Genomic DNA, 18,388 nt, shown 5'->3' on the forward strand with positions numbered 1-18,388 from the left:
TGGCGGGCCGGGCCAGTTTATTTACCTGCTGACGCGGCAGGTTCGGCACATCGCTTGCCCGCGCCGCTTCTCGACGCCCCCATTGGCCCGGGACGGCGAACCGCGGCGAGTGGGGGCCGCGATCGGCCGAACCTGCCGCGTCAGCAGGTAAATAAACTGGCCCGGCCCGCCAGGGTGCTTACCCTGGCGAGCCGCGTGCCGAACGTTGCCGACCCCTGATGGACAGTAAGAAATTGATTCAACAGCTGTTAGGCTTTTTCTAGCTATTATCTTATTCCATTCTCAAATGTAAAATGATAGGTTTTTTTTTTTAAATATTCACTGTTTTGCTGCATTTTGGAAAAAATGTTTCATAATTCCTTTTTAACAAACCGTTAAAATTATTCCAACCCTGACTGATTTTGAGATCTATTTGATGCTGGCAGACCAGGTGCCAGCTCATGACAAGGCCCAGGCCTCACTGAACACTTACACATGCATAGCTGGAAACCAGTCTAATTATAGAACATACCACCTGTTTGTTTGCCCTGCTTTTGACAGTCTGCCCTGAGGTTGGCACTCAAAGTCATGAGCCATTCCAGACAGTGTGAAAGTCTAATTTGTATATTTTAAGAGAGATGGATGATATCAAATCTCTGGGGAACTTCTGATTTCTTTTACACTCAAAGTTCTTATGCAATGTGTTAGTGATAATACTTAATTTTGCACTCATGTGGTAGGTGTATACGCTTTCGTGAAATTGAAAACACATCTTTGGAACAATTGCATTAACGTAGTTTAAATTTTACAGCCAAAATCTGAGGCAAAAAGCTTTGAATGAGTGTCTACTTGGACAATATGTGTGTCTTAGATTTAAAAGTACAATAAATAAAATTAAAAGTTAGCAGATGGCTTGAAGCATTTTGAAATGTCATTGATGTCAGCATTTCAAAGTATAGTGGGTAAGATCAAGTCATTTATATTTGATACATTCTGGAGGCAATTTACTGTACTTACACTCTCTGAAATTTTAAATGAAATTTTAAAAGCATAAACTGAAGACAGAAATTCTTCAAAAACGTGAAATCCTTTATTTATAGATATGTGATTAAAGAGTTGACTGATATGATAGACAAGTGACAAAAGTTAAAATGCCAAATTGTCCTGATACAAGTATAATGCCAGTAGTCTGCAATATATTAATTCTCATGTGCTAATATAGGACTTTATTCTGTTTTCCTGATTGAGGTTCATGTCACCAAAAGTTTGTATTTAAATATTTAAGAAAGGTATTTTAAAAGGCCAGTCCTATTTTATCAAACAATTTTATATATGAATGTTTTAATTTCTTGAACTAAACAATACATCAGTATCAACCCAGTGAAATAAATTTGAGATTATCAATTCAATCCTTTTTAAAAAGCATCTCCTAGGAAATGCATGCACTAGTTTTCTCTTGAGGGAATTTTACCTAAATAATCTTAAAAATTAGCACCTTCTCTTTAACAATACTTACTTTGGTTGTAATGAATAATATATTACCGACCAAAGAAGTACTAAGAAATAGTTATATTAATGACAAATAAATTGGTAGCATACATGTATAAAACTTATTTAGAATGACAAATCCCAAGCCATATTATGTTAACTAAATATATATACATATTTTCATTCTTCCAGAAATAATTAGGAAACTACCTCATGGGGAAACTAATTGTTTATCTGGATGTTATGAACTTGTTAACTGATAGTTACCAAAACTGATAGTAATTACCAGTTGCTATTAAAATTGGAGTTACTCTAAGATGGGAGAACACAATTTGAGAATATAATTAACATATTACATACAAAAACCTTCATGAAAAGGACATTATTTAGGTTGCAAAGTTAAGCACTAGAAAGTTAGAAAATGTCAGAATTACAATTGCCTGTGTAACCTGAATTTGGCCCCTTTGTGCATCCAACCTCTGAATTTAATGAGGCCAGAGTCTTCTGGAAAAAATAGCATGTGATCGTGTAATTAAAGATCATAATGCACAGGCACAACGGGGCTAAATGATGGTTGCACAAGCAACTGTAACTCTGGCATTTCCTAACTTTCAGATGCCTCATATTGCAAGAGAAGTTGTGACATGCAGAAGATCAAAAATCGAGTTGGGTGTAGAACCCAGACTTATTGATTCCTAGTTATGACCATTCTCCGTTCTGCAAATTATTTAAAAACACAATTAAACAACAAAACCCCCAACCAGAGCATTCTTTGAATACATGGCATCTATTCAAAACAATCAAAAATTTCAAGGCAAGAGTTTTAATTTTAGCACTCTGTGTTAGATTCCCATGTAGCTAATTTTAATAACTTGAAAATTAATTCCCAAAACCTTTGTTATGTAAATACAAATCCTCTATATGTATTGTCTTTACAGTATACTAGCACTTAATTCCAATTTTTATCTAGCTATAGCAGGAAGGAATAGATTTAGATCAGGGGTTCTCAAACTTCACTGCACTGCGACCCTCTTCTGACAACAAAAATTACTACAGGACTCCAGGAGTGGGGATCGAAGCCTGAGCCCGTCTGAGCCCCACTGCCCTGGGTTTGGGAGAGGGGGCAAAGCCCAAAGACTTCAGCCCCAGGCTGGGGAGGTGGGGAGGCTGTAACCTAAGCCCTGCACCCAGGGCTTGAAGCCCTTGGGCTCAAGCCTCAGCCCCAGACTCCAGCCCTGGTGACCCCATTAAAACGGAGTCACAACCCACTTTGGGATCCCGACCCACAGTTTGAGAACTGCTGATTTAGATTAAACTGTTCCAAGCAAAGCTGCAGCAGTTCTGTCATTTGCAGTGGCACAACACTGCAAAAAATGCCTGCACTCTGAACTGTTAAGGAAGCCACTGCACCTGTTCAAAAACAATTATGCCTTGTTTGAATTTGTGGTGTGTTTCCTGTAAAGATAAGCATAAAAATCCTAACTTTATGAAGAAATGAAATGCAAAATCTAATTCTTATGATCAGTTCTAGTAACTTTCCATAATAACCTGACTTAGTACAGCCAGGAACTTTGTAATTATCTTTTTTAACTATTTTACCAAAACATAATGGGTATTTATCAAAAATTTGTCAAGTTCAAGGGTTAAATTTCCAGGCCTTAATGTAAATTGGTATCTACAAAAGTCGCCTCACTGTTTACAGTGAAATGAACATATGGCATTTTGGTGTGTAATTTCAAAACTCCTCACATTATGGCTTGTTGGCATAAGAATTGGGAAGTTAACAAAAGGCTTTTTATTCAATATACACCAATATCTAGTTGCTGGGTGGGATGAGTGTTTTGAGAAGGATTAGCTGAAGTATTTTATTGTTTTGTCTTCTTCATTATCTCAAACTTCAAAGCCACTTCCCCCCCCTTCCAAAAAAGGGAGGGGGAGATGGGCTGATTTGAAAGCAATACTTTCACTTCTCATGGAGACAATATTATGTTTAAACAATTTTAATTTGTCTCTTTTTATACTGCTGCAGTAACTCCAGGCTATTGAAGTTTCCGGCACTTGATACCATACAGCATTGTACTGTAAGTCACCTGCTCTAAGGCCTTTCAGGAATATGGCTAATCTGTTACTTTGCAACACAGGATAGATTAGTTAAAGAGAGAGGAGACCAAACGAGTGATTTCAGTCAGTTAGTTTACCTGTAATTGCTTTAGTCTACAAGTAACCTTCGTTGTTCATGAGCAGACTCCATGTGGAACATGCAGGAGAAGATCTTATTATACATACCGTTGCTTTAATTTCACAGGAGGGAGACTACTGACCACATATGCTCATTTAACTTGTTGTAGGAACCTCTTGATGGCACTAACCCCTGTTGTACTACTTTAACTATACATCTGTAGTTAAAGCAGTATAACCCCTTCACTGTAGATGCACTTATACTGGGATAAAGTGCTTATACTGGTATAGTTCATTCCCATAGGGGAAGGGCAATAAGATATATGGGGGTAAACATATACACTGGTATAACTGCATCCACATTAGGGTTTGTACCAGTATAACTATTTCAGTGAAGAATCACACCCCTAACCAAAATAGTTGCACCATTACAAAAACCATGTGATGACTAAGCCTTATGGCAAGTTCAAAATGCAAGGGATAAAGTCCTGGCTCCACTGAAGTCAATGGTAAAACTCCAACTGATTTCAGTATGGCCTGGATTTCACCAATACATCTTATTTTGTCTCCTGAGATGTGCTAACAGATTAAGAAAATCTATTGTCAGTCTTTTCCTTTTCTGGAGGTGGAGGCCTCAGTAACAATGAATATTGAATAACATAAGCATAGTTGTTAGTAGTTCCTTAGACTCTAAAGTGGAGGTAGTGGTGAGGTTGGGAAATAGCTCTCAAGAGACAAAAGTGGGGCACTGTCTGTCTTTTTTTTTTTTTTTTTTTTTTCCCCCGGTGCTTAATGAATAGTTTACTTTTTCCTAAATATTTTTTATGTTGTTCATTGAATTGCTGTAGGAAAATTGATGGAAGGAATTCCGCTTACCTAGATAAGTTTGTTACCACAACCACTGTTTGATATAGCATCTTTTTCCAATTAAAAACCTTAGTTTATAGATGTATTAAAATTTCCCTATATGGCAATGAGTCTTGTATGTTAAGCAATCCAATAATACTGAACTGGGACTCGATTAAAACCATGCTTGACCACTTAAGCTATTCCATAGTTCTTGAATGTCTTAGGGGCAGCCACAAGGTAAATGTGGTGCAATGTCTTCACATTGCATTTGGATGTTGCCGCTGATATTTCAACAAATATCAAATGATTTTATTTCTGACTCCAGTGACTACAGTGGATTCCATTTTAAAAAAAATGTTACCAATAGTTTCAGCAAAGTAGTATTAGATTTTAAGGCCAGTAGAGATCGTTATGATCATCCAGTTTTACTTCCTGCATAACACAGGCCACAGAATTTCATCAAGTGCTTCTGACTCTAAACACTCAGCACTGAAGAAGTTGATACTGCCTTCATCTGGTGTTACCTCTTCAGAACTGAAAGTGTTGGTACAGCAAGAGTCAGAAAATCCCAAATGCTCTTCGGTACTACAAGCTTTAATATCCGGGACTCATCAAATATCTGCACAAATTCACCTGACATCACAGGAATTCATATGCTCCAGAGATCTATTTGTTTCTGAGGAACTAGAGTCTCCTTCGTTGAGCTCAAGACTCCCAATACTGCAGCCTGACTTATCCCTGGACCTCACTTTTCGCTAGTACTGCCTACCTCCCTGGTGTATCAATATGCACTGACAGATGGACAATTCCTCTTCCTTTGTCTGTTCCTCTATTGGAATATGAGGAAGAGAGTTCTTCAGACTCTGATTTCAGTACAGAGCTCTGCTGGCTGACCACCTTTGATTACCAAGAACCTGCATAATCAAAGGATACTTCCAGGCTTTTACCACCATGATTTGCCAAGTGTCCTCTCTGGTATGAGCAGTCCTGGCAGCCCCCTCCATTCCCATATTTCAGGACTTGATGAAAAGAGTGGCAGTTACTCTACAAATTCCATTAGAAGAAGTCCAAGATACCCAGCATAAATTGCTTGGTGTACATGCACCGTTGTCAGTCTTTTCTAAGGTGCTATTAAAACCTGCCAAAATGATTGGGCAGACTCCTGCTACTCTCTTACCTGACAGCTAAAAGGGCAGATTAAAAATATGCCCTGGCTAGGGCATTAGAATTTTTATTTTCTCCTCCTCCTCCTCATTCTGTGATTGTGGAGGCAGTGAATTAGCATAATAGGTAACACCATTCAACGGTAACCCCCCATAGTAAGGACCAGAAGCACTTAGACTTTTTTGGTTGTAAAAGTATTTTGTCTGCAACCCTGGAATTCAAGATTGCTAATTATCGGGCAATTCTGGCAAAATATAACCACGTCAATTACACAAAGTTTAGCTCTTTCATTGAGCATTTACCACAGGGAGCAATTTCAGGATAGTTTTGCGGAGGGGTAGATTTTGATGAGAACCATCTTGCAGGCTTCTCTTAACACAGCTGGTATGGCAGCTAGCTCCATCTCCACTGCCATAGTTATGTGTAAATCCTCCTTGCTCCAGTCCTTGGAATTTTCACAGAAAGTCCAAAGAACAGTAGAGGACCTTATCTTTGATGGTTTGAAATTGTTTAGTGACTCTATGGACGACTCCCTTCATTCTTTGAAAGACAAATTCTTTGAAATTTATGGAGGATAGGTCCATCAATGGCTATTAGCCAAGATGGGAAGGGATGGTGTCTCTAGTCTCTGTTTGCCAGAAGCTGGGAATGAGCAACAAGGAATGGATCACTTGATGATTACCTGTTCATTCCCTCTGGGGCACCTGGCATTGGCCACTGTCAGAAGACAGAATACTGGGCTAGATGGACCTTTGGTCTGACCCAGTATGGCTGTTCTGATGTTCTTATGACTCCAGAGTGACTTTTCATTCTTTGGAAATATGTATGTGTGCGGATAAAAAGAGATGTGGTGGATCTCAGACATCACAGAGATCGTGACCATCCCACCTCCTGCAGGACAGCAGAGCTATGTAAGAAAAAACACAGAATGCAGAATGGAAGGTTCTTAACTGTTACTGCTACCTTGATGCAGAAGTTGTAATCTACCAAACGTTTGTTTTGATGCCATGGATGAGGGCCAGGAACACTCTTATGATCCAGATCTCCTGTTACACCATCCTGCTCCTTCTATTCTCCCACATTTTGGGGATTGCTTTTCCATTTACACAGCTTGTGGGAGCAGATTACCTCTGACAGATGAGTTTTGGAGGTTATAATTTTGAGGTACTCCATCCACTTCCACTCCATACCTCTTTCACACATCCCTTCCCTGTCCTTTTTCAGGGACTCATCTCATTAACCTCTTCTGAAACAAGGTTTTTATCCCTTTAGGTAGGAGCCATGGTACCAGTACCTACTCACTACAGGGGAGACAATTTTATTCCAAGTACTTTTTGGTTCCCAAAAAGAAAGGCAGATGAAGACCGATTCTAGATTTAAGGATGATGAATACCTTTGTCAAGGCTTAGAAATTTAAGATGGTGACACAACTGTCATTCCATCCCTGTGTCCAGAGGACTACTTCATGACCCTGGACCTTCAGGGGACATACTTTCATGTCATGATACAGCCTTCTCACAAGAGGTTCCTACAGTTTGTTGTAGATCAGGATCCTTACCCATATTGAGTCTTTCCCTTTAGATTGTCTACCACACCAAGGTGTTCACAAAAGTTATGATGGTAGTTGCTTACTTTGATGATTGGCTTCTCCAGGGACACTCCTATACTGAAGTCAGAATTGCTGTAAACATGCTCATGGTTTTATTTTTAACCATGGACAATACTGTGAAAATTCTTCCTCTTATCTGTAGAAAGAATAGAGTTCATAGAGGCCTCTTCGGATGGCACCACATCCAGAGCTTATCTACTAGAGGACAGATTCCTCACTCTGACACTGAATTGCACAAATTCAACTGAGAGCTCAGGTCACTGCCAGATTGTGCATGCAATTCCTCAGACTCATGGCAGCATGCACTTGGATCATGCTACATGTTCACCTACACCTGTGTTGCTTCCAAGCCTTATTCAAGACAGTTTATCCCTCACCAGAGACTGACTAAAGTTGCTCTCTCTTCCCTGTCACACACTAGTCTCCTTTGACTGGAGGAAGAATCTTGACAAGGTGTGTTCAGGGATTTGTCAACTACTTCCTCCCACTGTTGCAATTGTTTCTGACATGCCCATCCTTGGATGGGGAGCTCATCTGCAGGACTATACTATCCAGGACAGGTGGAACCTTACACATCAGACATTCTCAAAATCAGAGCAGTAAAATCACCTGCCAGCACCTCCACCCTGGGATACAAGATCAAGCCATCCTTATAATAATAGACTACAGGGGCAGTATGTACTATATAAATTGGCCTGGAGGAGCAAGTTCTCCCAAATCCTGCAGCCGGATGCTGCTTGGGAGTCAACTCAGGTGGAGCACCCGTAGAGACCCGACTCAAAGAAGGAAGGAGAAGTTCTTTACCTTGTACCATAACTGGAGTTCTCCGAGATGTCTGTCCTCAACCATACTCCAGTACCCACCCTCCTTCCCCTCTGTTTCAGCGCATTGTCTCTTTGGGGTTTTGTGGTGGAGCAGGAACCAGGGCCGGCTCCAGCTTTTCTGCCGCCCCAAGCAGGGGGGGGGGAGGGAGAAGAGTGGCGTTACTTCAGCAGCAGCTCAATCGCACCACTTCTTTGGCAGCACTTCGGCGGCGAGTCCTTCACTCCCTCTCCTCCTCTTCAGCAGCACTTCGGCGGCAGCTCAAAGAGGAAGAGAATGAGGGACCCGCCGCTGAAGACCTGGACGTGCCGCCCCGATACCGGACGGAGTGCCGCCCCTTTGTATTGGCCGCCCCAAGCACCTGCTTCCTTAGCTGGTGCCTGGAGCTGGCCCTGGCAGGAGCGGAGGGCAGTCCGTCTCTTGTAGCTCTATATACCCTCAGTATGGGCCATAAGGATGACTAGGGCGCATGTGAGGACTAAATGAGCACTGCTGCCAAAAATTCTCCAGTCAAAGGTGCATGGAGCTCGTGTTCCTCAAGTGGAGCACCCTTAGGGGGACACATCTCGAAGAATTCCTGTTACTGTACAACGTAAAAAACTCCTTTTCCAGTAACATGGAATATGGATATTTCCAAGCATACACTCCTTTATTTTGTTTGCGTAAGATACCTTACGCATGTTGAAACGTAATTTGTTGGAATACTCAGTTTATTTAAGAACTGACTGGAACAGCTCTATTGCAACTGCTCTGAAATGGAGAATACACATCTGGGAGTAAACCAAGTAGCAACCGCCTCTCCTCTTACTCAGCAGGAAACAATAGTTTCTCTCTGCCTTGAAAAGTTCTCAAAGAAATGAGAAAGTAAGGGAAATGAACCTAAAAGTTTATTTCTGGTGTTCAGTCCTATGATTTGCTCCCATCTTTTTCTCATTTCTTTGAGAATGTCAAAGATGAGGGAGGAGGATTATTGAACCATAAAGGTAAAAGATTTGAGGCTGACTCCAACTGCTGTAAATCAATTGACTTCAGTGGAGCTACACCTGTTTTATAACAGCTGAAGACCTAATCCATAGACTCAGTTAAGTGTAAGTTGTATGATACAAATGGGCCTGCCTTCCTTTAGTTAAAATCTCTTTTCCATCCTACTTCTAGAGGAATGTGTCCAGTGCATCCTTCAGTCAGTGATAGGGCTGAAACAAAACTACTGCATTTTCCATAGGAAACTCAGTGTTGAGAAAACCGCTAATATAGTGTCATACGCCTTTAGCCTTAAACATAGTTTTCCTGCCTCATCGCAGCTACATCTGATTCATAGGTCACTATCTACCAGTGTTAGAGCACTTTTACCTACATTCTAGTGGGAACCCAAGCTATTTGCTCCTCTGTTTTCCTGCAGTCGTGACGAATCATCAGCTGTACTATCTTGCATTATGACTCATTTTTAGGGCTATTTTTTGTCTAATTTCATACCAGTAGCTTTGATCTGGAGAGCACCGTGCCCCATCTGCTAAATGTCCTTGATCGCAACCCAACTCTTCCTAAGAGAGCTATGCTTGCCTCACCCAATGATAGTGGTTGAAACAATAAATGGAGAAAATGGCACTTTAAAAAAAAATTGAACTAGAGAAGTGTTTGTTTCACACACACAGCTTTGATCCTACACTGTATTTTGTATAAACCTTTATTCCAAGGGAAAAAATTACATAAATCCTTTTCCTGTTGTCTGTATTTTAAGATGTTTTCCAGACATGCTCGCCCACTTGTGCACACGCAGAGGAGGTGAAATTGAGCTATAAGACTATAAACACAACAAAGGGTGCTGATCACAACATTGGTAACCCTGACTTTTATGTGTAACTTTACTAACTACTGTGTGTGTGTGTTCATATAGTTTAAAAAGAGTGCAGTACTGTTTGCAAAATATTTATATTTGTTTCTCTTTAGCTTCCTCTGTTTACATAGTACATTTCTGTTTGCTGGAAAATAAGAGAGGAAATAAAATGATGGTTTTTTCATACATATATTTTCAATAATGCTTTTCAACAAAAAATACCTTTCATCATCTTGTGCAAACATTAATAAATTAGTGTGAGGCACAGTAGTAATGCACAATTAGCCTAGCTTCACAGATGGGGAAATAGAGGCTCAGAGATGGTAGCTGACTTACCCAAGATCAGACAGTAAATTTGTGGCAGATCCAGAAAGAGAGGCCAAAGTCTTACCTTCTGCTCTAACCACATGTAGCACTGCAGCTCTTTGCAAGATAAGCTGCCCCAAAACCTAATCTTTGGACTGATAAGAATTTATTTTTTAATTTCAATTATTCTATTACTGTAACAAGTAAATTAGGGTATGTCTACACTGGCAAGTTTCTGCACCACAAGTTATACCACTTTTAATAAAACACTGGATTTAAACCGCTGTTGTGTCCACACTGTGCTCCTTGTGACATTGGAGCACATCCCCATTAGCAGTACTTGCAACGGCAAAGAGAGCCGTGCATGTGGTAGCCATCCTACTGTGCAATTGGCCGCAGGGTGCTTTGGGAAGGGTTTGCAATGCCTCATGGGGCAGGCACAGCATCACACGATGCAGGTTTCTCAATCCCATTGTTCCATGGGCATCCTACTACATTGCTAGCTGCTTTACAACTGAAGTGGGGTGGGGGGGAGTGTGTGTTTGGAGGAAGGGGAGAAAGAGTGTGGTTTGGGGGACAGACAGGGCCGGCTTTAGCAAGAGCGGGGCCTGATTCCTGGGGGCGGGACTTGCGGCAAGCCCCGCCCCCAGGAATCGAGCCGTGCTCCGGCCGGGGTCGCCGGGCTTGGGTCCGGCCCAGAGCCGATCGGCGGCCGGAGCCGCGCCGCGGGGGCCGGGCCGGGCCAGAGCCGAGCCGCGCCACGGAGGCCGGGCCGGAGCTGAGCCGAGCTGCGCCGTGGGGGACGGGCCGGAGCCGAGCCACGCCGCGGGGGCCGGGCCAGGCCCGAGCCGAGCTGAGCCGGACCTGGGCTGGAGCCGCTGGGGCCGGCGCGCTCGGGCGGAACCAGGGCCAGAGGGAGCTGCTCGGCTGGGGCTGGACTGGGCCACACCTCCCCGGAGCCCTTCTCGCACCCCCCGCCACCCCAGCTTACCTGGTGCTGCCTGCCCACCCCTGCTTCTTTTCAGACTTCCCGCGAACCTCTGATTCGCGGGGAGGGGGAGAAGCAGGGGGCGGAGTGTTCAGTGGAGGGGAGGAGGGGGAAGTGAGCTGGGGGCGGGGTGGAGAGCTGCGGTGCGGGGCCCTCTTAGCGCGGGGCCCAATTCAGCCAAATCGGCTGAATCGGCCTAAAGCCGGCCCTGCAGACAGTGTGTCTGCAGGCTGTCTTGTAAGTTCAGACAGCTGCAGGAAACAACCAGTTCTTAGGCAGGGGGAGGGGGAAACGCCAACATCAGCCCTTGCCTCCCTCCTTGGCCTCTCTGCACAGCAATCTCTCTCTCTCTCTCTCTCTCTCTCTCACTCACACACACACACACACACACACACACCCACACACCACCACCACCACCACCACCACCACCCCCCTCTGTGTTCGACAGCATAATCATTCCACATTAATGGTTTGCTGTGTGTCCCGGAGCAGATCAGCACAGCATGCAAGGGCTGTCAGAAATGGTGCTTTGAAAGGAAAGGAGCGCATCTCTCCAGGGCAGCCGAGTTCAAAACACTGAGCAGAGAGATCACGTGAGGCATTTTGGGACAGCTCTGGAGGCCAATTACAGTGCAGAAAGCAATCAAGTGTCTACACTGGCACTAGAGCGCTGGAGCCTCTGCGCAAATAGCTTTACGACTCTCGTTGAGGTGGTTTTTTTACAGTGCTGCAACTGAGGAGTTTCTGCATACTAAGTTGCTTGGCAGTGTGTACACGTCTGCAGTTTGAGCGCAAAAAGCTGCTTTACTGCGCAGAAACCTGCCAGTGTAGACAAGCCCTAAATTTGCTACCAGAATGCTATTCAATCAGTTGCCAAGCTTTAGATGCCAAGCTTTCCTCATATTCTTGGGAAGAAGCATAAAGCAATTAATCTTGTCTTGATCTTATCCTGTATTCTCTATGCACCAGCAAGTGGTAGTCCTATAAGTTTTTAGGGTTGTTCTAAAAGTGCTTGGAGCTCTAACTATGTGCAACCCTGAGTCAGTTTACATGGTCTTAACAAAGCCTCACAAAAAGAAAGTTAAGGAGTGACTTGATTACAGTCTATACCTACTTGGGGAACAAATATTAAATTATGGGCACTTCAAATCTAGCAGAAAAAAAAGTATAACAATCTAATGGCTGGAAGTTGTAGCTAGATAAATTCAGACTGGAAATAAGGTGTAAATTTTTGACAATGTGAGTAATTAACCATTGGAACAATTAAGATGGATTCTCTGTCACTGACCATTTTTAAATCAAGATTGGATTTTTTTCTAAAATATATGATCTAAGAATTATGCTGGGGAAGTTCTATGACCTGTATTTTATACAGGAGGTCAGATTAGATGATCACAGTTGTCCCTTCTGGCCTTGGAATCTACGAATGCTCAAAAAATTGACATACAGATTAAATTGCAATATTATCTCTTAAATCAGCGGTTTCCTGGAGAACTTTACCTAAATGCAGTCATGTTAATTGCAAGACAAGGCGTCCTTAAGTAATATATACTACCTGCTTGGAAAATGTGATGGTGGGGTGATTTTGAGTGAGACCCTTAAAGGTGAACTGCAAAGAAAGGAAAATTGAGTTTGTGCCCCTTTTTGCTTTTGTGATTTAATCCTTTTCCTTTGCTGCTGCTTTTCTGCATTAGAAATTCAAGTCTCCTCTTCTGATAGAACTACCAGTGAAAATAGGACTACAAGAAAGAAGAGATTAAAAGCAGAGTAACTGAGAGGGGAAGGGGTTTTTAATCACTGATTAAAGCTTGGTTTTGTTTTGTGTTTAGGGCTTTGGTGGGGGGCGGGGTGGAGGCGTTGTTACTACCAATGGCTAATAAACAGTTGGAAGAAAGGAAGCTTTTGTTTAAAGATTCAGCATCCTTGCTCCTTTAATTAAGTGGTGAGAGCAAACAATAGCACTGTGACCGCCAGTAAAAGAAAGGAAGGCCTAACTTGAGATGCCTGATATTTTCCAAGATAAAAAACCAAGCATTAATAAACAAACATTTCAGGCATACTTCAGGTATGATGACCAAAAGAGCACACAAGCACAATTTGTGTGTTTAAAAAAAAGTTGTATTCAGATCACCTCTAAAACAAATGATTCGGCCCCTATCTAGTCATTTGACACGTCGGCCTGCACGGTGCCCCGTTGGAGAGGGTCAAAGATGCACGCAGACAGTTTGGGAGAAACAGTAGTCCTAGCGAGTAACAGTCTGGATGACAGTTTGAACTCAGAGCTGTTTTTCTGGACTTCTGAAAGAGGTGCTACATTAGTCAACTACAAGCTGTATTTTGTTCTTGGCATCTAAAATTCATGCTCAGCAGTAAATTCTACGGCTGCCAACCTGCTACTGTCCCCAGAGTGAAATAACTAACCTCTAAGCTTTACATTTTCCCTCCTCCCCGCACTACCACCACCACTTGGCTTTTTGCAAAAATTTCCCACCATTGCAGCTCCACTGGTGGTAACAATAAGAAGAGGGTTAGTGTAGATAAAATGTTGGGACCTAGTGGCATGTTTAATGCTGTGTAATTTAGACCTGCTCTGAACAGTTCTAGAAGACATGTTAAAAATGCTGGTGGCTGCAGGAGCATTGTCTACACTAAGCCTCTCCATTTCTGCTACTAGTGGTGGGGTAAGGGATCTCTGATGTAGAGACAGCCCTAAAGACCAGTCTTTCCTAGTACTTATATGCAGAGGCTGAAGCTTAATGCTGCAGGAGAGTCCTCCAGCACTGCCATTGGTCAGTAAGCTTTATGTGTTCTTTTAATAGTCTTCAGGACCGAGAGATTTTCAGGTGAACACTTTTATAAACTGAAGCAAATAAGGTCTGAATTCACATAGCTCTGAAGTTGGATTTCATACTTGCTGAGTCAGGCTTTCTTTCATTCACTATGTAAGCGACTTAGTTATGAAAATATTCCAAAATTTACATTCACTGTTCTTTAAGAAAATTTGACTGAAAAAGTGTCCTGTGGTAGATGTACTAGGTGAGATTTACACATTCTGAAAAGCCCTTGCAAAATCAAAGTAGCAAACATAGTGCCCGAAGACTAGTGGCATTGTTATGTACCAGCTCTCAACTGTGCTTTTCCAGCTGCAGCACTGCTGTCTTGACAAAATGTCTGGTCTACTGGATGTTTCAAATTAGTTTAGTCAAGCTCTGAATATTTTGGCTGTTTCTAAAAACTAGGATGTTTATATCTTAAAAACAATAGGTTGGTTACCAAAGTGCAACTAAATTCTTACTGGGGCAGAAGAAAGGGAGGTTGTGGAGTCTCCATCATTGGAGATTTTTAAGAGCAAGTTGGACAAACACCTGTCAGGGATGGTCAAATAATACTTAGTCCTGCCATGAGTGCAGAGGACTGGACTAGATGACCTCTCGAGGTCCCTTCCAATCCTATGATTCTGTGAAAGAAGTTGATCAGGAAATTCACTGGTGAGACCAAAAGGCTTAGTTTGTGACATACACCTACTAAAGTTGCCAGGCATCCGGTTTTCGACCGGAACGCCTGGTCGAAAAGAGACCCTGGCGGTGTTGACCAGGCTGTTAAAAGTCCGGTCAGTGGTGCAGTGGGCCTACGGCAGGCTCCCTCACTGCCTTGGCTCCACTCAGCTCCTGGAAGCTGCTGGTATGTCCCTGCGGCCTGCACTTTCCCTGCCCGCAGCGCCAGCTCAGCAGCTCCCATTGGCCAGGAACCCCTCATCCCCAGCCCCACACCAGAGCCTGCACCCCCAATCGGAGCCCTCACCCCCTCCCAACCCACTGCCCCAGCCTCGTGAAAATAAGCAGGTGGGGGAGAGCGAGTGACAAAGGGAGGGGGGATGGAGCGAGCAGGGGGTGGTGACTTGGGGTAGGGTAGGGGGCGGGGCAAGGGTGTTTGGTTTTCTGCAATCAGAAATTTGGCAATCCTAACACATACCTCTATATCACCTCTTCTACAGGAAGGTAGAATGCTATTGGAAAGCCATCTAGTCCACCACCTATCTCCTCAGGTGCACTGAGCACTGATCTAGGCCTCTCTTTCCATTATCCCACGCAATACTGGCTGATGAGAGACTGCTGCTCTCCTGTAAGCAGAAATTCAAACATCCTGCTCCTGTTTTCTGCTTGGGATCCATGTGTGGGAGTTATAAGGCTTTCACCTGTGACCCTTTTGTCCAGAGGTGGTGGCAGCAACAGGGGCCAGGTTCACAAGATCTAGGGTCATTCATGCCAAATAATTCAATGGACTCAAGCCCTCACTTAGAAACCTGGGGAAACGAAAGACACCTGCCCTAAGTGCCCTTAATAGGCAGAAAATCCCACTTGCAATCATTCCAAAACTGTACAAAATAAAGAATATTAGGGGGAAAGGAACAGTCATAAACTTGGGGTGGGGGAGCAAAAGAGACTATCTATGCAAAGAGAGAGTAAAATACCTTCCTCCCCCTTTTAATATCTTTGACAGTTGTCTAACTCCCTTCCCACCCACCCAGCTGTGAGAATGTCCTACAATCCCTTGGCCGCACCACCTCACCCATCCACACTTCCTCCCTTTATTTGTAGTTATGGGGACTCTTCAGGTGTCACTAGGGTTGCCAACCCTCCAGGATTGCCCTGGAGTCTCCAGGAATTAAAGATTAATCTTTAATTAAAGATTATGTCATGTGATGAAACCTCCAGGAATACGTCCAACCAAAATTGGCAACCCTAGATGTCACTGGACAAGTTGTGGGTAGGTAGTCTATGCAAATGAAGTGCTCTGTGATGGTACCTTTCCCGCATGTCCTTTTTCACCAGTAGAGGGAGCAGAGCTTGCCTCTTCCACCTTAATCTTCCCCCAGTTGCTTCTGACCATAGGAATTACACACTAAAGTTTTCATTCTAGGCTACCTTTGCTAATACAGGGCTAGTTCCTAAAGAAGCCAAATGCAAAACTCTTTTTGGACTTCAAGGGTATGTCAACACCTCCGTTAAACACCTGCAGCTGACTTGGGCCTGTGGGGCTGTAACATTATGGTGTAGCCATTTGGGCTCAGGCTGGAGCCCAGGCTCTGTGACCCCATGAGGGGGAGGGTCCCAGAGTTCCAACTCCAGCCTGAGCCAGAATGTCTACACTGCAGTTTTTAGCCCTACAGCCCAAATCAGCCAACTCGGGCCAGCCATGGCCATGCTGGGTCCTTTATTCCATTATAGATGTACCCCAATAGGAGTATTCCCCTTCACACCAGCTGCTGTCTCTTTAGCTCCCTTCAATTAGGAAAATAAAGCCAAATAGGATCAAAGCTTTTTCAGTGTCACTATATTTCATAGTTGGTGCTTCTGACATTTTGGGAAGATGCAAGAAGTGTTTGCTGTGTTTTCTGCCACAGACATTAACTATCATTCAAAGCAGCAAGCACGGGGGTGGTGCATGGCACAGCAGACAAATAACGCAGCATACACTTTTATCACTGACAGGCTTATCATGTAAGCAAAGCTGATTATCTTCTAAATGTTGGCAGGTAATTACTTACTTTCTAGACTGGGAGAAGGAGGGTCTGATGCTGAGAGGTATTTAATAAAATCACTTCACAAATATAGAACTGTGAAGTGTTTTTTAATTAATGCTTATTTTGAGTTTGCAAATAATACTTTGATCCCCAAAGGGCTAAGGAATTAGCTGTTGGTTTTCACACCAGTCTAAATATTTCTAGCACATTTATTAAAACCCTTTTCAGATTCTAGGGCTGATGCTGCCAGCCAGGAATTAGTTTCATTCTTTGGATGTCAAATTCCTTTTAGCCGTGCTGGCCAACGGAAAGCTATAGGGACTGCTATAGGGACTGCCACTAGCCCTGGTGAGTCTGGTCTTCTGACAGTATTTGAAACACAAAGCAGAGATTACAAATGAATCCACAGCTTTATTAATCATATTAAGTGATGTGTGTCTCCTTCCTTTTGTCTGTTGCTGTTTCAACCACTGCTGACTGTAGAAATGCTGGAGCTACAGACGCCAAGGTTCATATGTGTCTTAACATCAAGCGTCTTACCAGGCCTTTTGCGGGAGTGTTTCTCCATTCAAGAATGGCTTGACATATATTGTATTTGCTTTTGGTAGCTTTATTTAATAGGGTCTTAGCAATTTTAACTGCCAATTTGGCTTTCCCATTTGATTGGCTGTGATAGGGTGATCAGGTGATATAACTGAATTCCCATTTCCAGATAAATTGCACAACTTATTGCAACTTGCAAGTGAACTTAGGTCCATTATCTGAAATCACAGTGTGGGATGATATGTCTGCTGAAATACTACACTGCTTTGTCCATGATGGTTCTGAGGTAGCATCTGACAGTTAGTTTAGTTCCCACAAGTTTGAATAGTAATCTGCAGTAAGTGAGGTAGTTTGTGTGGTTTGCAGTAAAAAGTCCATCCCTACTTTACTCCGAGGTGTATTGGGAATGCTGTGTATTTTCACTGTCTCTTTTTGCTGCTTGGCCTGCATTTCTCCACATGTATCACAACTGCTCACCAGGTCTCTGATATCTTTGGTCATTTTTGGCTAGGTTTCGGCATCTCTGTCATTCTGGTTTCACAGTGGTTCTGACGTATTCTTGAGAGAGTTTCTCTTCTCAGTGATCTGGGTATTATTATTTGATAGCATCATATATAAAGGCAATCTTGTACACTCAGCTCACATCAATAATTCCAGTATTCTTGAGTGGCAGATGGGGCCTCTCTCCTGGCATCGGGACATTCTGACAGACCAACCGGGGCTCTTGTAAATCTTTGTCTTGTATAGTTTGTTTTTGGATTCTTTCTAGCCCCTGCCTTGAAACTGCCCAGTACTGGCTTGGTTGTTGCTTTCTCTTAGGTTAAGGAATTCATTTGTGTTCAATTGCCAGATTTTCATGCTGCAAGGCTCCTCTGGATAAGAAGTCAGCTGTGCACCTCTCAGTCCGTTTCATGTAGCAAACATTTAAGTTGTAGCATTGCAGTGTCAGTAGCAGCATTGGAAGTGTTTTGGAGCTGCAAGCAAGCACTTTTAAAAAATGCTCTCTAGTAGTTTATGCTCACTTTCTACTCCAATGGTTGCTCATCTTTGAACATACTGGTGAAATGTTTCACATGCAAACACTAGTACAAGACATTTTTTTTT

Source organism: Terrapene carolina, unplaced genomic scaffold, assembly GCF_002925995.2.
Source record: "Terrapene carolina triunguis isolate 2854851 unplaced genomic scaffold, T_m_triunguis-2.0 Scaffold42, whole genome shotgun sequence".
Classification (NCBI taxonomy): domain Eukaryota; kingdom Metazoa; phylum Chordata; order Testudines; family Emydidae; genus Terrapene; species Terrapene triunguis.